We start from the raw sequence: 17,878 nt of genomic DNA on the forward strand, positions 1-17,878 counted from the left end.
ATGATCCCACTTACATGTAAAAGTGTCACTTGTGATGCAGGACAAGGGCAGGGAACCAGAGTAAAAAGATCTTGTGGTAACATAGGAGAGAAGTGACTAAAATCTTAACAGAAGTGGTGGAAGTGAAATCAAGATGAAATGTTTTGGAGATCATTTTAGATGGTAGAAATGGTCTCATTTTGAAACTCCCGAGGAATGAGGTCTATGACTTGGTCATCTCTGTTTCCCTAGAATGTAGCATATTATCTGGCTCATGGAGGTTTTCCAATAACTGCTTGCTCATTGAATGAGTAAACCTAGGCCATAGCTTACAGGGGTATAGCTCAGAGAGACAGGGAGGACATTTGGTTTTCTGCTGAGAAAAAAGTGCTTTCATGAATATGCAAGATAAATACTGAGAAGGATAATAGCTTTGCTTACTTAATCATAAATAAGATGGGCAGTATTAACTGGGAATGGTTCTCTGTAGAGCATTCTGTTATTTGATGCCTGGAGCAACAAAGGAAGATAATTGGCTAAACTTACCCAATGCCTTCTTTGGGGGCATGTAAATGAGAGAGAATGACTGAACCTGGACTCAGGACACTTTGCATCTCTCCCCAGACATGGATCAGTGTGTGAAGTGTCCAGATCATCAGTATGTCAACAGAGGGTGAGATTGCTGCCTCAAAAAAGCTGTGACCTTTCTGGCTTATGAGGACCCCTTGGGCATGGCCCTGGCCTGCACAGCTCTGTGCTTTTCTGTCCTCACAGCTGTGGTCCTGGGGGTCTTTGTGAAGCACCAAGACACTCCCATAGTCAAGGCCAATAATCGGACTCTCAGCTACATCCTGCTCATCTCCCTCACCCTCTGATTCCTCTGCTCCTTACTCTTCATTGGTCGTCCCAAGACAGCCACCTGTATTCTTCAACAAATCACATTTGGAGTTGTATTTACTGTGGCTGTTTCCAGTGTCTTGGTCAAAACTATGACTGTGGCTGTGGCCTTCAAGGTCACTGCACCAGGGAGAAGGATGAGGCAGTGGTTGGTGTCAGAGGAACCTAACTTCATCATTCCCATCTGCTCCTTTATCCAGCTGAGTCTCTGTGGAATCTGGCTGGGAACCTCTCCTCCCTTCATTGACACAGATGCACACTCTGAACACCGCCACATCCTCATCGTGTGCAACAAGGGCTCGGTCACTGGTTTCTACTGTGTCCTGGGATACCTGGGTTCCTTGGCCCTGGGCAGCTTCACTGTGGCTTTCCTGGCCCGGAACCTGCCTGACACCTTTAATGAAGCCAAGTTCCTGACGTTCAGCATGCTGGTGTTCTGCAGTGTCTGGGTCACCTTCCTCCCCGTCTACCACAGCACCAAGGGTAAGGTCATGGTGGCTGTAGATGTCTGCTCCATCTTGGCCTCCAGTGTGGGGCTATTAGGCTGCATCTTTTCTCCCAAGTGCTACGTTGTTTTCCTAAGGCCAGAGAGAAACACATCAAATGTATTAACGAATAAAACACATTCAGCGAGAAAATAATCGAAATGTAAGTTATTTTCATAGGTCACAAGAACTTGCCTACACTTGAAAAATAAACTACCACATTTTTGCAGATCCACTTTAAGTACCAACTAAACTTACCTTATATCTCCACTTAATTTTTTGCTTTACGTTTCTTTTGGCTTTGTACAATTTTCCTCGGGCATTCAAATGAACAAATACAAAAACATTCATACTAATTCTCCTCTAAAATTATGTGTGAAAGATTGCGAAAATGGCCACACATTAGTCTTCTCCCACTGTCTCTTTGGTCGTAGCATCCCACGTGGACTCTGGGTAGACTTGGCCTTGTAACTTGCTTTGGCCAATGGGACATTAGCAAATGACATAAGCAAAGGCATGAAAAACACTTGCTCATTGTTGGTACCTGTCCTTCTCTGTCTGCCCTTGGGAAGCCTGAGGCCATCAATATGTGAATGAGTCTAGATAGACTGCACATCTCCATTACTCCAGGTGACTTCAAGTCAACAATCAGATATGTGAGTAAGGCCGTCCTAGACCAGCCAATCCCAGCTGAGCCACCAATAGGTCCAGATCAAAATAACTGCCCAGTTAGCCCACAGAATCTTGAGAAAAAATAAACTATTTTTATTTGAAGCCACCAAATTTTAGGTTGGTTTGTTATACAGCAGAAGCTAATTGATACATAATTCTACCATTTATATATGTCCTCTCATTATTTGTGTAATTATCACAGATTTCCATTTCTTTATCCAATATCATAGACTGGAATATTTTTCTCTAGATTAAGTCTCTGAAAGAAAATCAGAGACCATATCATGTTCCATCTTACTCTTTCTCCTTCCTCTTTTCAACCAAACATCTTTAAGCATATATATTAAGGATAGCTTCACTAATTTTAAGATTATGGATATTCTTCTATATTGTCATCCACCACTGTTATACGCAGGGGATTTTTACTTTTAATTTTAGCCCTTATAATCCATTTGGAATGATTTACTTGTGAATAATGTTAGTTGATGGTCCAATGTTTTATTTTACAAATAGATATCTTTTAGTCTATAAAACAAACACTACATCATTTTAAAAGTTGATTTGAAGCATATGGAATCTGAATAATGTTTGGAAAATTGATATCTTTGAAACACTGTTTTCAATCACAAGTATAGTATATCTCTCCATTTAATCAGAGCTTTTACACACTTTGTATCTCTTTATAATCTTCTTCATATAACTAATGTGTAGTTCCAATTATTTTAACTACTCTTCTTAAATCATTCATTGCTCTTATGAATGGAATAATTATTTACATGTTTAAACTAATTCTTGCTCATGTAACAGTATTTTTGATGGTTCATATAGGAATCTAGCTTCCTTATACATTACTGCACTTATTTACCAGTTCTAAACTTTATAAGTTATGTCCCACTAAAATAATAGATTTTCTCTTCTTCTCTAATATTATTTACCTCTTATTCTGTTGATTCTCATTTTTTCATGACTGTGCTCTCCAGTGCCACACTGAATCACAAGTGTTTGCCAGGAGCATTTTCCTCTTCTTAAGTGTAGTGTAAACATCAGATAAATTCCTTGTCAGGGCAGAGCAGACATCTAAGGGAGAAAAAGTAAAAACATGAAGGGGAATCATTTCTGCCTGGAAATCAACAGACTTGCTTCTCTTGGCTGTTTGGAGCTGGAGATCTTATGACAATGTGGCCAGCTGAGAATCAGAGGATCTTTCTCTAGTCCCAGGAATTAGTCTTGGTCAAATCTCTCAACCTCTTTAGACCTCAGTTTCTTCACCAGTAACATGAAGAGTTGGACGAGTCTTTTTGAGTTCTGAAATCCAGTGACAACAAGATACCCTTCACCCAGATGCACTTGACAAAGACCAGAGAGAATTTTCACTTGTCTTCTTCTGCATCAACATTATTATCCATATCACCCCTTAAAGACATATCAAATGTCTACTTTCGCATGACACTGATAAAACAGGTTCCATACCAAATCGCTGTTCATTGGGATAACAAATCTATAGTTAATTGTTTAGAGGTAAGTATAGAGATGGGCCCTGCTGGAAACAGCAATCAATGGGCCAAAAAGTCTTGCTTTATTTTACAGCAAGGCTGTAGAAACACTCCCTAACACACCAGAATGCTTAAGTACTTAGAAAGTATGAAATAAATGGGAGCCTTGTATCCATGGTTACAAGCTAATAAGGATATGATTTTTAAAATTTTGTTAATGATGCCATTTGCCTGCTATGAGGCTGTTCTCTGGTGAGTAAACAGCAGATGTATTCAAGACCACTTTCACTCCTTTAATAAATATTTACTCAGCGCCTACCACTTGCTGCACGATAGCAGTGATCTACCCTAAGAGCATTTATATTCTAGTAGGGTGACACAGACCATAAACAAAAAGAGAATCTTGAGGTGATCAATAAAGTTACATATACGTCAAACTTTTTTCATTCTGGACTATTATTCACCCTTTCCCTTCTTTGACTGTTTACCAGAAGTCTAATCATGGACTTGAAAACCCAGAAAGCGTGGGTCCCAACTTTCTTCTCGCAACACCCCTGTTTCAAAGACATAGTGTTTATCATCTGAGAGTATGTCTCTTTAAGAATAAGTTCTTATGAATCAGCATTATTTCATCACTTTCTTGAGAGGACCGATGATATTATGAAGGGAAAAAAATATCATATGGGATTTATACTTGAAATGATGTTTCCACTCTAATTGTGTTATTTAATGTGGTGTGATTTGGGGAAAGTCAGTTACTCCTTCAGAGACAGTGGTAATAATACCCTGAAAAGCATTCTATAGAGATTAAATGAAACAAAGTATGAGAAACTGCTTTGTAAATTGCAAAGCAATCTATTTCAGCTTATTTTTTCTAATAATATTTTCATTTATCCAATCCTTTTTGACTCTAACAAACCTGCCTAGACTTTTGTCATTTATTCAACAATAATAATGGGTCAAAATGGTTGAATATTAGAAATTTCATATGGTTCAACTTAATTAATAGGCCATCACAATATTTAATTTGGTTATAATTACAGTTAAATTTTTCATGATGCCTTATCATGTGCCAGGCACTTTCTAGGCATCTGACATGTATTCACTCATTTAATCCTCACAACAATGCCATGGAGACAATACTATTAACCTCTATTGTATGGATGAGGAATATTAGAGGTTATATAATTGACCAAAGTCACACAGCTGGTACACAGGCAGTCCACCTCCAAAATCTCTTTTCGGGATCCATTAGAGGTTGTGGCACTTACATTGTAAAAGGATCACCTTGGTTCCTGGTTGGCGAATGGATCAGAGGGTACTAAGGAAGAAAGCACATGGCTACTGAAATGATCCAAGCAAGCAATTCTGAATACAGGATTTCCTTCCTTTTTAAGGCTGAATAATATTCCATTGTATAGATGCCCCAGATTTTCTTCATCCTTTCACCCACGGGTGCACAATTAGGTAGTTTCCATCTCTTGGTTATTGTGAATAATATTGCAGTGCATTTTGTCAAATGATTTCCTGGCACTTAGTGAGTTTGAAAAAATTCTTCTTATATACATTAGTTACTGTAATGAACTACCTTTCTAAATGTCTAAAGTTTAAATATTTTTCATTCTACAGAAATACCTTGCCTAATCATGATTTGTGTTGTTATCAGTTCATGAATGATCTAAGATTTTTGTACAAAAATTTATTATAATGGCTTTTTTGCATGTATTCAGGAACCTTGCATAATATGGGTATTGCCTGATTCTTGATTTTTAGTAGAGTTTTCTAGTAAGCCTTTGGGATAGGAACCATCTTTGTAGATGTGAGGCAGACAGCAGAAAAATAATAAAGTGATTGCTATATTTAATTATATCAAAAGAAAACTTTCGTTTTGCTAAATTGTTTTTACACAGTCTTTGCTTATTTGTAAGAGTGACACATATCATTTTATTAATGAAAAGAAAATTCAATAAACAATTTTAACATAAAACAATATCTATTGAGAACTTATATGAAAATTTTAGCAATATGCTGTCGCCAATTTCCTCATCTGCAAAATGGAGATAGATAATACCATCTTCCTTATGGGTTGCTGTGAGAATACTCAAGAGTAATGTATGTAAAATGCTTATCAACATGTGGATTGGAAAGTGATGCCCCATTCATTTTTCCACAGGGATGATGACAGCTTTTTTAATGCTTGAAGTCTGTAGTTTTCAAAATACGTTCTACTCTTGTAAAGTGAATCCTTTTTACAAATTCTTTGTAGAGTTTGATGATCCCTTTGGAATACAAATTCAGGCTCCCGTGTGTGTGCGTCTGTGTGTATGTATACGCACATCTCTCAAATAATACTCCAAGCCTTATAATGAAAAGCTACCTTCCCCACTCTTGACTCTGGTTCCAAAAACAATTTCTTTAATTTTCTGGTTGAAAACCTATATTTCTAAATTAGCTACCCATACAGCTTTTTCATTTTTCAGCTTTTGACTATTTATAGTTTATTTCTTCTCTGAAAAAATCAGCACGAAGAGTTCTTACATATGTTAAAAACATAATTCCCCTTGCCTAATATAACTATTTAATGAATTAGGATAAATCAAAATTCAATGTCTACTGTTTTATGACATAAGTGTTTACTATTTTATAGCATATGAATCTTATCCAGAGATGTGCGACGTCAGATAGTACGAATACATTTTCTTTCTCACTTTTTCCTTTGACCTTTTAAATGGTAAAATTCTCTTGTTTCTTTGTTGTCTTCCTATGGATTCATCACTGGTTCATCTCCTTCCACCAGAAATTTAAATCTCTTCTCATTAACTTCTGATGCATGAGACAATTCATGGGCTTCAGGTTTTGCTTGGGGACATCCCTTTTGGGCTTGAACATATACACAGTCCCACATATACACAGTATGTCTGGAAGGATAGAGGAGGAAAGGATGTTTATCTCTGTGCAAAAGTCCCGGGAGACAGTGGTAGAGTGAGAATATTTTATTGACTTTGCACCACTCTTTGAAGGTTTCCTATACGTGCATCTACAATGTAGGCCTCCCTCCCCCCAGATTTTTAAAATTAAAATAGCATTATATCCTTATCTACTGGCTTGGAACAGCAAGTTGTAGAGAAATGTGAATATATGATCCAATTTTTTAACGAAATTAAGAACAGGAAACACACAAAAAATTTAGAATTCTGAATATGGGCACATCATTCTATGAGGCTGTGTAAAGGTGGGGAAAGGAATGAAGAACAGCTGTTCAACATCCAGCTACCTGTACAGTCTAGGGGTCCACGGAAAGCCTCGCCTCCAGCCACGCCCCTGGAGCTGATTTCCTCCCCCTGTGAAGTCTGCCTGAATTATTCCAGCCACACCCCCGCCTCTTCCCGCCCCTGGAACTGGTCTCTGCCCACAACGTTTGGGCCTGCCTCCGCCCACAGCCTGGTCCCGGCTCATTGCCCTGCCTGCACCCTTGTTCCCGCCCATAAAACTGCCTCCCCGGCCTGCTGTCACTCACAGCCTTGTCCCGCCCACAGCCCGCCCCTAGAACTGGTTCCCGCACACAGCCCCGCCCCTAGATTTTGTCCCTGTCCCTGGTGGTGACCCAGCCCGCTTTCCAGCTTCTCACTCACTCTAGAAACTAGACACCTCCTGTGAGGCTGGGGTGCACGGCCTCGCCCCGCCCGCCACCTCAACCCGCAGCCCCCAAACGTTCGTCCTCCCCGAACGCCCACCCGAGACCGGAACCGGAAGCGCGGGCGGCGGCATGGATGGAGCGGGCGTTCTGTGCGGTGTGTTCCGTCTTCTCGGCGCGGACCGCATTCCCGTGGATGTTCGCCCTCAGGGGCGGGGCGCGGTAAGCGGCGGGCGGTCCCGGCTCCGGTCGCGGTCCAGGGAGGGGCCTGGGCGGCGGGCAGCCCTGTCAGGGCCTGGCGTCCCTCCGTCCCCCCGGAGCCCCGTTTCCCCAGGGCTGTTCGCTAGGGCCCCCGAGGCTGCTCTTCCTCCTGGCTCCGGGCGCCACCGTCCCCTCCTCAGAGTCCCCGTCACCGTCCTCCGTGTGATTTTGTCCCCAGGGGGCTTTAGCCGCTTCTGGAGGCAATGTTTGGGTTGTTACTAATGGGGGCGCTCCTGGCATCTAGAGGGAGAGGCAGGAATGCTGCTCAGCGTCCTCCAGGGCCCAGGACGGCTTAACAGAGAATTATCCGGACCCAAATGTCAGTTGTGCCGAGGTTGGGAAACCTGCTCCAGGGCCTGAAAATCTCCCGAGCCCTGAATGAAGTGTGGAAATTGTTGACAAGTCAGCGAGTCCCTTACAGGGTCCCTAAATGACAAGCTTGTTTAAAGGGTCCAGAGTCACCAAAAAGTCTCTGTCCAGCCAAGTGAGTTGAGTGACTCAAGTGCACACAGCACGAAGCTGCTTTCTCCCATCTCGGGGAGCAGCAGACGGCTGGATAGGAATCGGGAAAATCCAGCCACAGCCAACACTTACAGTTAAATCAGTAAATACAAAAAAAGAAAAGTGAATGGGGTTGGCCTTTCCATCCAACACCCTATAAAAGGCCTCAAAAGCTTGTTTGCACTTTTTTTCCCCCCTCAGACACGAAAAGCATCCGTGGACCTCAAGTTTGAGGTGAAACCAGGCTCAGGGGCCACCTGTCCTCTCTGATCCATGGATTTCTGTGTGACCAGGTGAGTACCCTGTGGACCTGGTACCAACAGGTTCCGGCAGCCTCCGCTGTGCAGAAGACCTGCTAGTGAGCTTTCCTGGGCTCGGGTTGTCACCACCTGGAGTCACTGAGAGTGAAGGTATCTTGAGAAAAATTATTGATGTTTGATGGATGGAAAGATGGTAAACTGTGTGTGGTTCTGTGTGGTAAATATTTCAGTAAGTACAGTTATATGCAAATAAAAACATATGAAACAAACCTAAATAACTGCAAATGTGTATTATAGTAGAAAATATAGATTTACTTGCATTGCATAATACTCAAAAGTCAGGATTTATATATAATATAACTACAGAAATGTTTTGCGTGTGTATGTAGTATTAGAAGACATCCCATGAAATATTAGCAGCGATACTCAGCAACATTCCTTAGACCCATTCAATTTGATTTCTAAAGTCCTATAAATCCTCCACATAAATTTGAAATAAAGGAGCATTCAGGGAAAAAAATGATTGGAACTTCTTTGTATTAATAACAAATTTAAAATTGAATTTGCCAGTAACCAGATTCATTTTGAGCATTTTTTTCTTTATGACATTCCAAATCATTTGGAGGAGTACTAAGCAACACTGTAGATTGAAGGGATGGGCGCTAGTCTCCAAAAAGACTGTCCTCTCCACCTTGCCTTGTAAAGGGAATTAACTTTGTTTCTTGAAACTTTTCTGAAATAACGGTCTGGTGATTCATGTTGCAGAGAATCTTGTTAAGTAATTTTGTATTTAGTTGTTGACCTCTTCTAATTGTGTGTGTATGTGTGTGTGCCTTTTTCATTCTAGCTTTCCTGTGATGTTCTTGAGGGGAATGTGTGCTTGTCATGCAATAGATAGTCTCTGAGTGTATAATTAATGGTGACCAACCATCCTCGTTTATTCAGGACAGTGGGGTTTTCCAAGACACAGGACGTTTAGTGTTCAAACCAGGACAGTCCTAGACAAACCGGGATGGTTCCTCATCTCATGAGCCAGGCCCTGGGCCACATGCATGGGGACCTGGAGAACCAGAGAGACCTTGTCCCACCTCCATGGAATTTATATTGTATTTGGGAATTTGGATTTTGAAAAGTTAATGATGAGAGTGATGTGGGAGTTTGGCACAAGGGGAATCAACCTGAGGGGGCAGAGAAGCCCTCTTGAGAAGGGCTGATATTTAGCTTGAGAGCTGGAGTTGGGACTGGATTTAGCTGGTCGGAGGGTTAGACTGGAGTGAGGGTGTGGGAGTGTGTTCAAGAAAACGTTTCAGGCAGAGGGACCCGCATGAGGACACCCCTGAAGCAGAGAGCCTGGTGTGTCCATGAACTGAGAAGAAGGATGGCTGAGCCGAGTCAACACAGGGGTAGGGGTGTGAGCCACACCGGCGAGGGGGGACAGGCAGGACCAGATCAAGGGTGACTGGGACTCTGTTCTAAGACCAGTGGGAACCCTCTGGAGAGATGCGAGTAGAAGGATGATGTGATTATCGTTTGGTCTAAGCATGTGGGTTAAAATGGACTTCATGGTTAAGAATGAAGACTTAATAGGCAAGATGGGAGGTGCTGGCAATAAGATTAAGAATAAGATGATTGTTCCCTAGGCCTGGGTGATGGCTGTGGAGTAGGAAAGAAGTAGAAAGAAAAGACCTTGGAGTGTAGAACCGAGAGAACATAACGGTACTTTCTTGCCTGCATGTGTCAGATGGCACAGGGCACTGACTGTTCTCACTGTTGTCCGTGCAGACCTGCAGGCGCCCCCTCACCCAGGTCTGTGTGTTCACCCCTCTTTGCCACTCACAGGCCCCTCCTCCACATCCTAAAAGAAGTCAGGCCTTACTTGTGAGGGGGTTGTCTCACACGGGAGACACCTAGGAGAGCCCCTCCAGGCATCAGAGCAGCCCCTTCAGCATCTCCATTACCCTCCTCCCTTCCCCTCTCTCGCTTTCCACACCCAGAACGACCCTGCTCAGTATTCCACATCCCCATGATCTTCCTCCCCCAGGCTTGAGAAGGGTGGGGCAGCCACTGGGGTGGACATCATGTGCACCGTCCACTCTGACCCCAGCATGTCCCGGGCTGGACAGAGAGTGACTCTACTGGGAGCTGAGCCATGAGACTCAGCGCGTCACCCACCTGGGCTCCTTCACCCTGGACTGGGACAGCCTCTACGTCAGTGGTGAGGGGCTGTGCTACAGCCACACTGTCTCTCCCAGTCAGAGTTCTGTGTTCCCTCCGTTGCTCTAAAGTGAGCTATGATCCATCTCTCTATCCTCCTGGTCTGGGTTCAGTCTTCTCATCACTGTGTGATCACTGGGTCCAGCCACCTTCCATCTCATTGCCTTCCCCTTGAACACCCCTCCACTCGTCCCCGCTGCTTTCCCCTCTGCTTTTCCCACAAAGGTCCCTACATCCTTCCTCTCCCTTAATTCTTTATGTTCACTCCAACTCTTGCTCAGCTCCTCTCGCCTTCTCTCCACAGATTACACCTATGGAGCCGTGGCCCCGACTACCAACAGTGAGTATTCCTGGCCCTGATCTCCTGGGTCCCATCTGCATTTGGAGTTTGGGAGCACTTGTTCTCCTTCACCTGCTGTCCTTGGTGAGGGAAGGACCTGGAAGGGCCCTAATTCATCCCTTCTCTCCCTCCCGGGTTCTGGTGGAGAGTCCCAGCCCAGTGTGAGAAAGCCTTAGACACAGACATGTTCTCCACCACATTCTGACCCCACGTGGTTTTCACTTTAATTCTGCTAAAGCGCCGCCCTTGGTCCTCCTTTTCCAGGTATCCTATCCATCTGCCCATTTTTCTGCCTATCTGTCTCTCCTCCGAGTTCAGTCACTCTTGTTCACCTATCTCTCTCTCGGGCTCCTCTCATCCACAGGCTTGCTCATCCCTCTACTCACACAGTCACCCATCCCCTCACTCTCATTTATGCTTCACCTGTGAATGGTGGTCCTGAGACAGCCAGTGCTGGAGCCCGGGTGAGCCTCGGGGCTCCTCCCACTCTGTCCCTCCCTGCTGACAGCCCTCTCCACAGCTCCCGAGCCGGCCACCACGTCCCTGCATACTTGATCATCACCTGTGCCACCAGAAGCCACCACAGGTGTCTGGGGGCCCCTTTTCCTTCCCAAGAGAAGCTCTCTGGCCCCACTCCCCATGAGCCAGTTGTGATCCAGGAGCTGGGAATCCAGGGTGTGAAATTCTGGTTTTAGGGCAATCATGCTGATCACAAAGATTATACCAACGATTTAGTCTAAGGCCAGCCCTCAGAGAGCCCCTAGTCTTGTGAAATTAACACACCATTATAATACAATGTGGAATATTTCGGGGAGAGGCACCTGGCATAATTTGGAGGGGAGGAGCTTGCTAGAGAAAGTTTCACCAGAATGAAGTCTTTAAGAATGAGTAGGAGGGACCCTGGCAAATAGAGGACGAAGGGTTTTCCTGGCACAGAGGATTCCATGAGCAAAGGCTCCGGCCCGAAACAACATGCCGTATGGGGAGAATTAAAACGAATTTGGGTTGCATGAAACATAATGTTTAACCCGCAGTAGATGGATAAAATGAGACTGAAAGGTGAGCAGGAGCCAGATTGAGTAGAGCCTTGAGTGCCAGGTCAAGAAGGTTGAACTAAACACTGAAGGCCATAGGGAGCCATGGGTGGTACTAGAGCAGTGGTGGCCCTAGTGAGGTATTCATTTCAGAAAGATTCTTCTAGTAGTCCATGTAGAACATCCTTTAGACAGAGCATCCAGTGAGCCTGCTGGGGTGTTGGTCCGGGTGAAGGAAGTTAAGACCTGAGCTAGGACAGGAATGGAGAGAGAGAGTGTATGTGAGGACAAGTGTGCAAGGTGAATGGGTGTTACTGGGAGGGAGGAGGAGCTGAGCAGATATGCTGGTTCTGACTTGGGTGACCACACGGGTGGGTGATGGTGCCACTGGGACAGAAGACGACAGATTACAATGAGTGCAGGACTCTGGTCTAGTCTCAGGCCAGCTTTTAGAGATGGCCATCACTCTCCCTCTCGTCTTGCGGCTTTGGGGCACAACCTGAAGACCCTCACAGTCAACGTCACCATCTCCACCCTCCGGTATTCATCAGACATGAGCAACGATTAGGCCACGTTCAACTTCACTGAGAGGGTCCTGCAGAGCCTGGTGAGACCCTGGTCCCAACAGCTCCTGGTGGGTTAAATCCCACCCAGCCCCTCCTCCAACCCCTGTCCCTCCTGCTCCTCCTCCTCCTACTTCCTCCCCAGCTGGATCATTGTTCAAGAAGAGCAGCCTGGGTCCCTTCTACTCAAGTTGCTGACTGGTCTCCCTCAAGTGAGACCCTCCCCTGAGCATTTGCCCCTAATGACCACTTTTGTGACCACCCCTCTCTCTCTCCACACTGTCCTCCCATTTCCTCCTTCCTGTTCTGGCCCCCAACCCCAGAGGTTTCAGGACCTCTCTCTAGAGTCCCCACATCCCTCTCTCCCCAGGCCTGAGAAGGATGGGGCAGCCACCTGTGTGGACGCTGTCTGCACCCACCACCCTGACCCCGTGGGCCACCATGCCTCTGTGCTGGGAGCTGAGTGTCTCCACCTGTCTGCTCTTCCTCTCGGTGGCTCCAGGCTCTGCAGCCCAGAGTTTATCCATCAAGAGAGAGCACCAGCTACATTTCCGCATCATCAGCTGGAACCTCAGCAACTCGGAGCTCACATCCTCGGAGTACACCGCCCTGCTGAGAGACACCCAGGACCAGGTGGGGTCTCCCTCTCCCGTCTCTCCTTGCCCTGAGGGCACCGTCATTCCTCCATCTGACTTACATCTGTTATGTGATTGTTTCAACCCTTCACTTTCCCTGCATGTCTGGGCTCTCTCAGTGTCCAGAGGTGATGTCCTAGCTGCCTTCCCCATTTCTCACAGGGGTAAACTGAAGCTCAGAAAGGGGAGTATTGTGCCTAAGGTCACACAGTGAGCTAGGGGCAGAGCCAGGATTTGAAGTCAGGTCTCCCTTGCCCCAAGGTCTGTGATCTTTCACTGGCTCCAGTGGCCCCCTGTGTCCCCAGGAGACCTTCATCTCACCCACTCTCCCTCGTGTTTGTTCTAGGTCACCAAGCTCTACAGAGGCAGCCAGCTTTGAGACATATTCCACTCCTGCCTGGTCACCTACTTGATGTAGGTTGACTAGATTGGAAGCATTGGCTGAGATGGTGGCTGATGACTCTGAGCTCCCGTGACATATCATTGATCTGGAAGTCACTTAAATCGTGTCCATTCTGCCCCACATCCTTGTCAGCTAATCCTAACATCTCCTTCCATAGGTTTTTGGGGGATGAGAAAAGCATTAACATTTGGTGCCACCAACCTCCAGCACCCTGCTCCTCCTCCTCTTCTGGAGACTTTCAACAAATATCAGCAGTCTAACTGTGCTCTCCAATAGTGGAGCCGCTAACCACATGGGGCAATTTAAATTTTTTATACACCTATTGCGATACGGTTCACATATTGTGTGTGGGGAGGAGTGTATTTTTTAGGTTTTTCTATATACAATATCTTCTCATCTGCAAAACAAATAGTTTTACCTCTTCCCTTCCAATCTGGGTTTCTTTTATTGCTTTTTCTTGCCTAATTGCCCTCATTAGAACCTCTAGTACCTGTGATTAACATACGAGATAAGGGAAGACATCATTGTCTTGTCCCTGGTCTTAGGGGGAAATTTTCAGTCTTTCACCATTGAATATGGTGTTAGCCGTGGGTTTTTCATCGATGCTGTTTGTAGGTTGGGAAAGTTTTTTTCTATTCCTAATTTGTTGAGTGTTTACTTTTTTTGACATGAAGGGCGTTGTATTTTGTGAAATTCTTTTCTGTATATGTGGTTGAGATTGCGTGGTATTGGCCCTTATTCTATTAATATGGTGTATTACATAATCAAGTTTTCAGATATTAAGCCAACCCTTCAACTAGAGGTGAGAGATTAAGATGTTCTCAAGTCTTTCTTGGGCGTGCCACAGCCCTGAGCCCTTGTGGCCTTCTAGATGCCCGCAAATACACTGGAGCTTTTCAAAGGCCCCTGTGGACATCTCATTCTCCCAATTTTTCTTCTAAGATTTTGGCTCACCTCTTGCCTGCCTCAGCTGGTATCACTCCCTCAGGCAACTACAATAGAAAACAATTAGCCCTGATTGTTTTTAGCAAGTGCCCTGGGGACGGACTTTCCTCCCTGGGCAAGCTCTGAGTCAAGTAACGACAAGCCCTGAACATGGGGCTTTTTCAGGGAGATGCCAGGCAGGTCAGCTAGTGACAGTTCGGTGGGGATGGGTCTTTTCAGAGCTCCAAACCCATTATGGCTGCTGGGCTGCTGGATGTCTCAGCCACTATAGTTCTGAGAATGACGGTTTTCAAAGTTATGGAGGATATTGTGAGAGCAGGATGGGACAGTGCAAGTTATAGTGCCACAAGTTGGCTCCCTTTATCAAGATTCCACCATGTTTCTTCACTAAACCCTCCTCAGATTCTTACAAGCCATTGATTAATTTCTAGACTTCTGAAAAGTTGATTTTGACCATTTTTACCAGTGTTCTCATTGTTTTTATGCATTTCCAGAAGTCCTTACTCCAAAGTTTCAAAAATGTTCTCCCTGTAGTTATTTATTTATAAATTAATTACTTTAAATGAAATTATGTGAGAAATTCAGTTCCTCACTCACATACACTAGCCACATTTTAAGTGCTTGATAACAACATGGGGCTAATAATGAGTGTATATGGTAGTGCAGACAAATGTTTACATTATTGCAGAAAGTTCTCTTGGACAGGACCCTGACGCAGGGAATCTAGAATCAGGGTAGAATTCTAGACACCCTTATTCATCCCTTGTGCCCTTCGAGGTCTGACACCCACAGTAACCACACTGGAGCAGACTCCCTGTGTACCTTGCCACCTTGACACAGAGACTGGACAGAGTTGCCATCTATGAGGAATTCCTGCGCCTGACCCAGAATGGACCCAACTGCAGAACTTGACCCTGGACAGGAAGAGTATCCTTGGGGATGATAAGGCTCCCTGGTCATTGGGAAAGAAAGTGAGGCCTTTCCGGGGACTCTGGATGCCTGGGGCTTAGAGAGCATTGAACTTTCTCAGGCTGGCAGGAGGTGGCGTAGTCCCCTAGTCTTTACCCACCATTGAGAGAGAAAAGGAAACCAGTGTAATATAGGAGGCACTCACCTTCTCCTAGACAGCTCTGTGACCTAAAGCTAGTCACCTCCCCTCTCTGGACTTTTGTTTCCTTATCTCTGCACTGACAGCAACTGGATCAGATGGTCAGTGAGGGCCTCCAGCTGTGTGTGAAGCAGACTCACAGGTTTGGGGGTGGATGTAGTTTCTGATCCACAGGCTATAGTTTGCCAAGTCCCACTCTAGATGATCACCAATGCGCTAGAACTTTCTGCAGTGGTGGAATGTTCTATATCTGTGCTCTCCAGTGCACAGCCGCATGTGGCTGTTGAGTACTCGAAGGATGGTATTGTGACTGGTCTTTATTGTTACTGACTTTTAATGTTACTGAGGTACTAGAATTTTTATTTTATTTAACTAAAATTAATTTTAATTCAAAAAGAGACTTGTTGCTGCTCCATATCAGACAGCACACCTCTAAGATGTTGTCTAGGTAGAGGTACAAGTAGGGGGACCTTCACCCCTCCCCCCTGCCCACTGGGTGCTGTGTGTCCTACCCTCCTGGAGTTTATGTTGTAGCTGGGAATAACAAGAATAGAGAATTGAAGCTTATCAATTATTTGATGTGAACAAACTCATACTTGCAGGTGGAAATCAGAGAAGACTTCCTGCAGGAAATTACATTGTAGGTTAATCCTAGAAAATGAATATTAAGCAAATAGATAAAGGAGAAGGGGATGATGTGTTTCTAGGCACGGAAGAACACTTTTGAGTTGGATTTTACAAATTTAGAGAGATCCCATAGGCTTGCCAACTGTGATGACCCATTCTGCCCCCGGCTGTCATAAGAAAGTCCAGCCCAAATTCAGTCCTCTGTGCCCAGAGGTAGGAATTTGTTTTAGTTTATTACATTTTTGTTCTGTGATAATGGTCTTGTATTTGTAGCAAAGTATGCTCACTTTTTAGAGATGGAAACTAAAATGGGGTGAAACATCATGATGTCTACTTGACTTTAATATTTCATTGAAAACATGGGATGAATCAAGGGTGGCAAATGTTAATAATTTATACATTGATGCAATATTGTTTTAATTAGATGGAATATACATTGTTAAATCTAGATGATGGATGTTTATGAGACTGTTCCCTTTATTTTTCTGTGTCTAAAAAGTTTTATTAAAAAGAGTGAAACACACTCACATGCACTCTCCATTTCATTCACTTCCAGAATATTCTCCCAACAGAGATGATGCCTTGACTGAGAAGCCTGGTAAACCTGCAGGAAGCCCCAGCCCATGGTAGGGGGCGAGTATCTTCATGCTGTGCCTCATCGAAGAGAACCATGCGCACAGGGTCTTGGATGATGAGGAAAGTTGGCCAACCCTTGTCAAGGAGGGTTGAGGCACAGTGGGGTCACCAGGAGCCCTGGGGTGATGACAGGATGTGGCTTACCCCACCACATGTCTCCCCAGACCTCCTCTTCTGGGCCCTCATCCTCATTTGCTTGGCGGGACTCCTGGTGCTCATCACAGGCCTGATCTGCTCTGTCTTGGTAAGACATGACGTGTTGCTTGTCTTCTTACTATTGGGTTGTAAGAGCTCTTTATATATTATAAATACCCGTCCTTTTCTAGGGATATGTTTTGCAGATGTTTTCTCCCAGTCTGTGCCTGGCTTGCCTTCTCCTTCACCACATGAGTCATTGGAGAAATGTAAGTGACAGTCATCATGAGATTCCACCACACTTAAGAGTGGCTAAAATTAAAAAGACTGACTATAGCAAGTGTTGTTGAAGATGTCAAGTCACTGAAACTCTCATCGAGTGCTGGTGAAAAATAGCTTGGATGCGTCTTTAAAAATTACATACGTCTACCCAGCCATTCCTCTCCTAGGAATCCATCCAAGGGAAATAAACACATATGTCTATACACAGACTTGTACACACATGTTGATAACAAGCTATTTATAGTAGATAAAAATGGAAAACAACCCAAATGTCCATCTACTGGTGAACGGATACACAAAGTGTGGTATATCCCCACAGTGGGATACTATGCAACCATAAAGAGGAATGAATTATTTTTTTTCTATTTTAATTATTCTATTGAAATTATAAAGGGTTTTAACATTGTGTAATTTCGGGTGTTCATTATTATTTGTGAATTTCTGTATAGACTGCATCGTGCTTGCCAGCGGTAGTCTAACTTTTATCCATCACCATGCATATGTGCCCCTTTAACTCTTTCACTCAACACCCAGCCCCCTTCCCCTCTGGTAACCACTAATCTGTTCTCTTTATCCCTGGATATGTTTATCTTCTACATATGAGTGAAATAATGCTATTTGTCTTTGTCTGGCTTATTTCGTTTATCATTATACCCTCAAGGTCCATCCAGGTTGTTGCAAACAGGACGATCTTGTCTTTTTTTTTTCTGGCTGAGTAGTATTCCATTGTATATAATACATACCACATCTTCTTTATCTGTTCGTCTGTAGCAG

At 44.3% G+C, this 17,878-nt stretch overlaps 1 long non-coding RNA gene across 3 annotated transcripts; it reads left to right on the forward strand.

Annotated features, from left to right (window-relative positions):
- The first annotated feature begins 8,142 nt into the window (after positions 1–8,142).
- Positions 8,143–11,195, forward strand: LOC131401824 (uncharacterized). 3 transcript variants are annotated; one of them, XR_009218017.1, is made up of 3 exons: positions 8,143–8,215; positions 10,701–10,736; positions 11,101–11,195. It is a non-coding gene; the product is annotated as an uncharacterized LOC131401824 (long non-coding RNA). The 3 variants fall into 3 exon arrangements; XR_009218015.1 differs by lacking the exon at positions 8,143–8,215 and adding an exon at positions 10,285–10,397; XR_009218016.1 differs by lacking the exon at positions 8,143–8,215 and adding an exon at positions 10,435–10,466.
- The last annotated feature ends 6,683 nt before the right edge of the window (positions 11,196–17,878 follow it).

Source organism: Diceros bicornis (genome assembly GCF_020826845.1).
Source record: "Diceros bicornis minor isolate mBicDic1 chromosome 20 unlocalized genomic scaffold, mDicBic1.mat.cur SUPER_20_unloc_1, whole genome shotgun sequence".
NCBI lineage: Eukaryota > Metazoa > Chordata > Mammalia > Perissodactyla > Rhinocerotidae > Diceros > Diceros bicornis.